At 36.1% G+C, this 8,812-nt stretch overlaps 1 long non-coding RNA gene across 1 annotated transcript; it reads left to right on the top strand.

Moving 5' to 3' along the window:
- The first annotated feature begins 4,132 nt into the window (after window positions 1-4,132).
- Window positions 4,133-6,179, top strand: LOC107953163 (uncharacterized). The gene is made up of 3 exons (XR_001699105.2): window positions 4,133-4,434; window positions 5,124-5,209; window positions 6,134-6,179. It is a non-coding gene; the product is annotated as an uncharacterized lncRNA (long non-coding RNA).
- Window positions 6,180-8,812: the final 2,633 nt, after the last annotated feature.

Here is an 8,812-nt window from a genome sequence, read left to right as displayed (position 1 = left end):
TCTGATATGAACTTGCTGGTTGAATCTACTGAATTCGTGATAAAAGTGTCACAGCCATTAGGCAAGTATGTGTTAGTTGATAAAGTGTATAAGAATTGCCCTTTGATGATTAGAGGTCATTATTTTCCAGCTAATCTCATGCTATTATCGTTTGACGAATTTGATGTAATTCATGGTATGGATTGGTTGACCGCTCATGATGCAGTAGCGAATTGTGGAAGAAAATTTATTGAACTAAAATGAGAGAATGGTAATGTTCTTCAGGTTGAACCAGGTGAATTAAATAGCATGCCTATAGTGATTTCTTCCATGTCTACTAGGAGATGCATAAGGAAGGGTTATAAAGCTTACCTTGCTTTTGTATTGAACACTAAAGAATTCGAATCAAAGATTGAATCGGTACCGATAGTACGTGAGTATCCAGATGTGTTTCTAGAAGAATTGCCTGGGTTACCTCCTATTAGGGAAGTAGATTTTGGCATTGATTTGCTTCCTGGCACTGCACCTATTTCGATTGCCCTGCATAGGATGGCCCCTACGGAATTAAAAGAGTTGAAAGTTCAGTTACAGGAGTTGACTGACAAGGGTTTTACGAGATCAAGCTTTTCACCGTGGGGTACTCCCATGTTATTTGTGAAGAAAAAAGATGGTTTGATGAGGTTATGTATAGATTATCGACAACTCAACAAGGTGACGATAAAGAACAAGTATCATTTGCCAACGATTGATGATCTATTTGATCAGTTGAAGGGAGCCAGATATTTTCAAAGATAGACTTGAGGTCTGACTACTATCAGTTACGGGTTAAGGAGTCAGATATACCGAAAACTGCATTTTGGATAAGGTATGGTTATTATGAGTTCCTTGTCATGCCTTTTGGGTTAACCAATGCTCCCGCCGTATTTATGGATTTAATTAACAGAATATTTCAGCCTTATCTGGATAAATTTGTTGTAGTGTTTATTGATGACTTATTGATTTATTCTCGTGATGAGACCGAACGTGCTGAACATTTAAGGACTGTTTTGCAAACTCTGAGAGATAAGCAATTATATGCTAAGTTTAGTAAAAGTGAATTTTGGCTTCATGAAGTCAAGTTTTTAGGACATATTATTTCAGGAGACGGTATTAGAGTTGACCCAAGTAAAATTTCAACCATTATTGATTAGAAACCGTCGAGGAATGTGATAGAGGTCAGAAGCTTTTTAGGCTTAACCGGTTATTATAGACGATTTGTCAAAGGGTTTTCAATGATTGCTACTCCAATGACGAGGCTATTACAAAAAAGATGTTAAGTTCGAGTGGACAGAGAAGTGCCAACAGAGTTTCGAGAAACTGAAAGCGTTGTTAACTGAGGCTCCAATACTAGTTCAACTTGAGTCGGGAAAGGAGTTTGTGATTTTTAGTGATGTATCCTTGAATAGATTAAGGTGTGTACTTATGCAAGAAGGCAAAGTGATAGCCTATGCATCTAGACAACTAAAACCGCATGAGAAAAATTACTCGACACATGACTGGGAACTAGCCGCCATTGTGTTTGCATTGAAGATTTGGAGACACCGTTTGTATGGTGAGACATACCGAGTATTCACTGATCACAAGAGTTTGAAATATCTGACGACTTAAAGAAACTTAAATCTAAGACAACGGAGATGGTTAGAGTTGATAAAAGATTATCAGTTAGTAATCGACTATCATCCGGGAAAGGCAAATATGGTCGCCGATGCCCTAAGTAGAAAATTTTTATTTGCTTTGAGAGCCATGGGTATGCGGTTAGTTTTATCAGATGATGGTGCAGTTGTAGCAGAGTTGAGAGCTAGGCTGATGTTTCTCCAAAAGATTTGTGAAACTCAGAATAGTGACGATGATTTACAAGCTAAGAGAGCCCAATGCGAGTCAGGCACTGGATTTGACTTTCGGATTGGTTCTGATGGTTGCTTGATGTTTCGAGATAGGATTTGTGTTCCTAAAGATACCTAGTTGATTCATAAGATTTTGCATGAGGCACACAATGGTCGTCTATCAGTACACCCCGATAGTACTAAAATGTATAACGACTTTAAGAAAATATATTGGTGGAATGGTATGAAAAGGATATTTCCAAGTTTGTTGCGAGATGCCTAATTTGTCAGCAAGTGAAAGCTGAGCACCAAGTACCTTCAGGATTACTACAGCCTATCATGGTTCCCGAGTGAAAATGGGACCGAATTACCATGGATTTTGTAAAGGATTTACCTTTGACGCTGAGTAAAAAAGATGCGGTGCGGGTCATTGTTGATCGATTGACGAAGTCCGCTCACTTTATCTCAGTAGTACCGACTACTCGCTAGATAGGTTGGCTGAGTTGTATATTTTTGAAATTGTGAGATTTTATGGAGTACCCTTCTAGATTATATCGGATAGAGATCCAAGGTTTACCTTGCGATTTTAGAGTTAATTGCAAGAAGCTTTGGGCACAAGACTGAATTTTAGTACCGCCTTTCACCTACAGATCGAAAACCAATCCGAGAGAGTGATTCAAACCTTGGAAAACATGTTGAGATGTTGTGTTTTAGAATTCCAGGGTAGTTGGAAAAAGTACTTACTGTTGGTTGAGTTTGCTTATAACAATAGTTTCTAGACGAGTTTAAAAATGGCACCCTAGAAGGCATTGTATGGCTGAAAGTATCGAACTCCCTTGTATTGGACAAAGCTCAAGGAAAATTAGATTCACGGGGTTGACTTAGTCAAAGAAACCAAAGTTAAAGTAAAAGTAATTAGAGATTGTTTGAAGGCGACACCGAATAGACAAAGGTCTTACTTGGATTTAAAAAGAAAAGAAATTGAGTATCAAGTGGGAAATAAGGTATTTTTGAAAGTATCCCCATGGAAAAAGGTTTTGAGATTCAGCAGGAAGGGAAAGTTAAGTCCTCGTTTCATAGGACCTTATGAAATCACCGAAAGGATAGGACCGATAGCTTATAGGTTTGCTTTACCGTCTGAGTTGGAGAAGATCCATGATGTATTCCATCTGTCTATGTTATGTCGTTATAGATCGGACCCCTCACATGTGATTTCACCGATAGAGGTTGAGATCCAACCGGAAATGACTTATGGCGAAGAGCCGATCAAGATTTTGGCTTGGGAAATCAAACAGTTGAGAAACAAGAATATTGCCTTAATAAAAGTGTTATTGCATAGACATGGGTTAGAAGAGGCTACATGGGAGCCCGAGGAGGCCATGAGAAACCAATACCCACACTTGTTTACTGGTAAGATTTTCGGGGACGAAAATCCCTAAAGGAGGGAGAATTGTAACATCCCAAATTAGGGCCTAGTAAGAACAGTGGTATCGAGACCATAAATCTGAGATAGAAATAATTGTTTTATGATTTTTATGAGGTCCATGATAGGTATGCATACTTGTGTGAAAATTTCATGGAGAAATTCTATTCATAAAATGTCCAATTGAACCTTATGGACCAAATTGAATAAGATGCAAAACATGTGTTTTAGAAGTTTCAAGCATGAAATTGCTTTAGATTCTAAATTAGAAGGTCCTAATTAACAATTTGACCAAATTCTAAAATTTTGGACAAAAATGGACATGCATAGGAAAAATTTGAAAGAAAGGCCTTAAGGGCGTTTTGGTCAATTAGTAATTAAAAGAATAAAAAAGGCAAATTAAAGCAAAATTTGGCTTATTTTCTTCATGTGGCTGCCAAAATTCCTAAGCTCTCCATAGTTAGGGTTTTTGACATTTTCAAGCTCAATAGTAAGTGTTCCCTAGCCCATTTTAATGTTCTTTATATTTTTTAAGATCACGTAGCTTGATTTACCTATTTCCAACCTTATTTTGAAGTAGGGTTTATGTTTAAAAATTTTACCCATGTGTGACATGCATGTTCTTTGGTGTTTAATGGAGGAATATGATAGCTTGATGTGTGTTTAACGTCTTTAACTAAGTGATTTTGTGACAGCCCAAAATTGACCCTAGTCGGGAAGTGGTTTCGGGACCACAAAACCGAGTTACAAGAAAATTTATTTTAATTTTAATTGCATATATTAAATGTGGTAGTGTATGTGTGGAAATAATAAAGGTTTAAAATTAGCCTTAGGAATGTGGATTTTCATGAAAGGACTTAGTTGAGAAATTTAGAAAAGATGATAGATAAATTGAAAGGATTAAATAATAACAAGGTGAGAAAGTATGGATTTGCATGTCAAAATGCCCTTAATTCATGAAGTGGCCGGCCATGTGATGATGGTCCTCCATTAAGTCAAGTTAAATACAATTTTATAATGGTAAATGATAAAATAATCTAAATAGAAACATAAATTAATAAGAAATGGAAGGTGGGAGAGTGTCATCTTCTCCTTGCAAAACCGAACATAAAGGAAGAAGGAAAGAAAAATGGTTAAAAAGCATTCGGTCAACTTAAGGGATTAATCAAGGTAAGATTGCATGTTATTTTTCATTAAATTTTGTTAAATTTAGTTAATAGACAAATCCATATTATAACCCATAGGGTGATTTCTCTATTTGGTGAAAAAAAAATGGGCATTCGGATGTGATCGTTAGATGTTAAGAGGATAGTGTTTGATGCATTGGAATGGAATATTAGAAAGATGAGTAATGAAATAGCTAATAGATATATGAACCTTGGTATGATATTATGGATAGATGTGGAGTTTTTGGTAGTAGAAACATTCGGCCAAATTATTATGTGGAGGAACTATGTGCTCAAATGAAATGAAAAAAAATGATATTGCATCGAAATTGTATATTCGGCATTTAAAATTAAGTACATAGGTGATGTTAGATTGATCTTGCATATTCGGCTATATAGTATGCACATTGGTGAAATTTCTTTGATTCTATACAATCGACCAAATGAGGAGGTTGGTTTACAAAGTTGAGTTTGATTCATAATTATGTATATTTGAATGTAATCATATTTGGCATAATATTATTTTGGAAGGGATAATACATTTGGCTTTGAGATATAATATGAACATTAGTTGAGACTTGGATGTCTTGAACAAGGATGATTGTAAAAAAAAAAAATGGAATTATTAAATTTATATATATATAGGTATCTTGCAAGGTAAATTAAATTACTAAACTTATTTATTTAATCAAGCTCAAGAATCCAAAGGAGGGGAATCAAGCAAAGGCAAAGCAAAGAATATTGAGTAGTTGATTGGGAATCACTTCATCCGACCTAAGGTAAGTTATTAAGCATATATTTTGTATCAATTTAAATGGTTATAACGTCTATGTAATGATGCTGAATGGAACGATAAATATATATATTTATACATGTATGCATGGGGTGATGAAAGTATTGAATAAAAAGAAAAGAGGTGAGATGAATTGAGTTGTTGGTTTAGGCACTAAGTGTGCGGGTGTGAACATTTATGATCATGAGATTGGCACTAAGTGTGCGGGTTTAAATTGTACAGCACTAAGTGTGCGAGTTTACAGTACATGGCACTAAGTGTGCGCGGTTGATTATTAAGCACTATGTGTGCGAACCCAATATATATTTTCTATAAATTATTTACATTAAGGGTGCGACTTTACCGAGTCGATTTTGGACAGCGGAAAAAGGTAAGTGTGCGAACTTGAAATGCATGGTACTAAGTGTGTGAGTTTAAAGTGCATGGCACTAAGTGTGCGTGGGTGATTACTAAACATTATGTGTGCAACCCAATATATATTTTCCATAAATTATTTACACGAAGGGTGCGGCTTTACCGAGTCAATTTTGGATAGCGGAAAAGGTAAGTACCTTGAGTTCATGGCTAATAGGCGCTATGTTTATATTTGGAGTTGAGCTTGGTAAGTTTTGAACCTATGTGACGATTATAGTTGAAGTCACGTACATAAGGTTCATTGTGGAATAGGTGAAAGTTCGTTTAATTGTATGATTATAACGAAAATAAAATGATGTATGAAAGGTCAATGTAGGACTTGGTATGAGATTGAACCATAGGGTTTAAGGAACTATGGTATAGTTTGGTATGGATGGAGTACTTAACCTCATTTCATTGTTTCCTGTTGTGATAATTTTATTAATGGATGGTTGTGGAATGCTTATGGCTTACTGAGTTATATACTCATTCGGTGTTTGCTTGTCACCTATTCTAGGTTTCTTGGACTCGTCTCTTTTTGCGTGATCGTGCCGTCGTCGAAGTCATCATACCGGCTAGCAACCTTTGGTACTTTCTTCTTAGTTGGTCTAGGAGAACATTTCGGCATGTATAGGCTATTATGTTATGTTTGAAATTTGGTATGTAAACTTTTAGCCATGCGAAAATGGCATAAATGTTCGGTTGGATTTGGTTTTATAACGTTAGGTCGTAAGTCTTGGTAATACGATCTTTATGTCATGGTTGATTATTTTTGGTGTTAAAATTTATGTTATGGCAAAAGTGTAGTAGGGGGGGATGTTTGACAATGATTAGCCTTTGGTATGGCTAGTCATGATTATAATTTTGTGATATGTATGATGAATTACTAGTTAGATCAATAAGAAATCACTAAATGGACATAGTTGCTTCAGTAACAGATGCTGGCAGCAGCAGTGACGTGGGATTGAAAAATTACAACAATTAGTAGGAATGGAATTAAATAGTGGATAAATTATGTAATCGAAGCTCGATGAGTCTATTTTCATATAGAAGTAACGAAACAATCATATGGACAGTATGTTAAGAGATATTCAGGTTCTCGCGAGACAGGGCCAGAACGGTTTCTGGGTTCCCTGTTCCGACTTTGTAAATTTATTATGAATTAACCAGAGATAATTAGGAGCCATGCCATATATGTATAGATTCCTCTTTGAGTCTAGTTTCTATAGAAATAAACGGCATCAGTATTGAAGCTCTGTACAGGGAGATATCCAGGTCGTAATGCACAAAGGTCAGTGTAGTCGACCCCAGTAACATGGGAGACTTTGACTAATAAACTGTACTAATTGGCCCGACCAAAAAATTCTAGAAAAAAATATGTAGATGGGCATATGAGTCTAGTTTCAGGGAAAATTCACAGAACTGGATTTCGAGTCCCAGAGCTCAAGATATGATTTTTAAAGTGACTAGTACGCAGATTGGCAGCTTGTCTGGAAAAATTTTTAATAAGTGGTTTGAAGTCTGTTAACACCTCGTGTTCGACTCCGGCGACGGTCTCGGGTTCGGGGTGTCACAGATTTTGTATGAAAACACCTAAAAAGGACAAAACTGAAAAAGGTGTAAAATTGAGTGATAAAAATATATTTTTGATGAGTAATGTGGGCTACTATGAGTACAAGAAATATTCTGCTAGGCTTGGGTAGTAAAGGAAATGAGTACATGTCATTATACGAGCTTAGGGACTAATTTGCAATTTTATGAAAGTTTCGAGGCAAAATCGTAATTTTTTTAAATTGTGATTTATGGTCTGATTTGGGAAATGTGATAATTAACAAGTGAAATTTGCTATTATAGATCAAGAAAAACGGAGTCCGGACCTAAACCGAAGGAAAAGCAAGGTTTTGGACTAAAACATAAAGTTAGCAATATTTTAGGACCGAGGTAAGTTGTGTGTGAGTAATTCAACAATTTCATTATTGTGTAGTTAATGCTTGATGTTGTATGAAATGTGTGTGTATGCCCTTATGGAATTTGACTTGAGATGATTCAATAACAATTTAATGATAGCTTTGTATCTCGAAAATATCGAGTAACCCTAAGGAATACTTAGGATTTGGATGTCATGACACCATGATTGATGAGATCCCGTGTAAGACCATGTCTGGGACATGGCATCGGTGTCGATACGAGATCTCGTGTAAGACCATATCAGGGATATGGCTTCAGTATCGATAAGTGATTTCGTATAAGACCATGTCTGGGACATAGCATCGGCACCGATTCGAGACTTCGTATAAGATCATATTTGGGATATGGCATCGATGTGTGGTTACATGTAAGACCAAGCTTGGGACATGGCTTTGGCACCTTATTTGGTCTATGATAATCCCGAACGTCCTTTCGTATTCCAGGTGGTTCAACGGGCCATTCAAGATCAAGGTAAAGAGATGGAGAAATTGAATAAGCTATGAGTAGTACAAGTACGTACGTAAACCTCATGAGTATAGAATTTGATTCATGATAAAAAAATTTAGCATGATTAAGAAAGAGTAAGATAAGTTGTGTAGTTCAATGACATTAATGTCAATTCTTATTATGTCCATTGTGTGTAAATTGAAAATGTGGTGGTAATTAGTAGCATGTTTAACTCATGAAATTGTATGATCTATGTTGTTTATTAGTTACATACAACTTACCAAGCTTTATTCTTACACCCTCTCTCTTTTCCTTTTTCTTAGCATCGCCTAGCTAGTTCGGGGATCGTGGACATCGGAGCTCAAGTCACACTATCAACAAATATTTTGAGGTAAATTTGGTTTAATACATTTAAGTATGGCATGTATAGGGGACTTATTATTTTGTTATATGTGTCATATTGGTTGGCCAAAGTGATGCCCATATTGGTATACTAATTCATTTTGTATATGGCCATGAAGTATGGCTCATATTGATTATTGGGTTGTAATCCTAGATATTGATGCATGCATGAGATGTGTTGATGCCCTTGAGGTGTGTGATAAATTGGTTGTTGGAAATGAATGATAAAATATAGAATCTTTTGCCATGATATTCACCATTGGTACATGAGGGTGTGCATGTGTTAGTGAGGGTGACAAAAGGGCTTGGAAAATAGCCATAAAGTTGTCCACACGGGTAGACACACGGGCATGTGTCTAGTCCGTGTGTGACACACGTT

Source organism: Gossypium hirsutum, chromosome A08 (genome assembly GCF_007990345.1).
Source record: "Gossypium hirsutum isolate 1008001.06 chromosome A08, Gossypium_hirsutum_v2.1, whole genome shotgun sequence".
Taxonomy (NCBI): domain Eukaryota; kingdom Viridiplantae; phylum Streptophyta; class Magnoliopsida; order Malvales; family Malvaceae; genus Gossypium; species Gossypium hirsutum.
This window is presented reverse-complemented; position numbering and strand designations above follow the sequence as displayed.